An 812-nucleotide genomic window follows, 5' to 3' on the forward strand; every position below is an offset into this window, starting at 1 on the left:
TGGCCTGAGTCATCATAAAATTCTGTTACAAAGATTACCAGTGAGATCAACACCTTTTTAAATTGTTTGGTCAGATACATTAGGAAACTGTAACAGAGCACTGGCTGTAAAAAAGTAAACACTGACAGTCAACTGTTTTTTGTCATACATAGCAATGATAGAAATTCCACATCAACAAGCTAACACCATAGCACAAGCAATGATAAATTATCTGGATCCTTAAATGTGGTGTACTGGATACCATAACTACAGATCAGGGTACAAATTTCATGTCAGACTTAACGAAACAGCTGTGTTGTTTGTTCGACATTCATCACTTTGAATAAATCCTTCATCTGCAATCAAGTGGTCAAACAGAAAGGGTACACAAAACCGTTTCTAGAATATTAAGCCACCACATTAATAGGCAATGCTATGACTGGGAGTCGTACCTTGAATTCATAGTCTCAGCATACAACTCCAAAGTCCATACAAGTCTTTTGGCATATGAGATGGCTTACACCAGAAAGATGTAATTTCCTTTGGACATGATATAGCCTTAAGTTGAAACTATTAGTCAGTCAGTATAGGAATTTGCAAAACAGTTACGTGAAGTTTGGCAAAGAGTGAAGCAAGGCAACTCAATAGTCTCAAAATGTCAGGAATAAATGGGGCAACATGTGGACAAACTGCCACAATATAGAACAGGTCATTGGGTACTGCTAACAAATCGATATACTGCTAAAGGTAAAAATGAGAAGTTTTAACCACGTACCATGGTCCATACAAAGTCACTGAAACAACTTTGCCAGTAAATGTTAAGTTACAACTGC

This window comes from Schistocerca americana, chromosome 8 (genome assembly GCF_021461395.2).
Source record: "Schistocerca americana isolate TAMUIC-IGC-003095 chromosome 8, iqSchAmer2.1, whole genome shotgun sequence".
Lineage (NCBI taxonomy): Eukaryota > Metazoa > Arthropoda > Insecta > Orthoptera > Acrididae > Schistocerca > Schistocerca americana.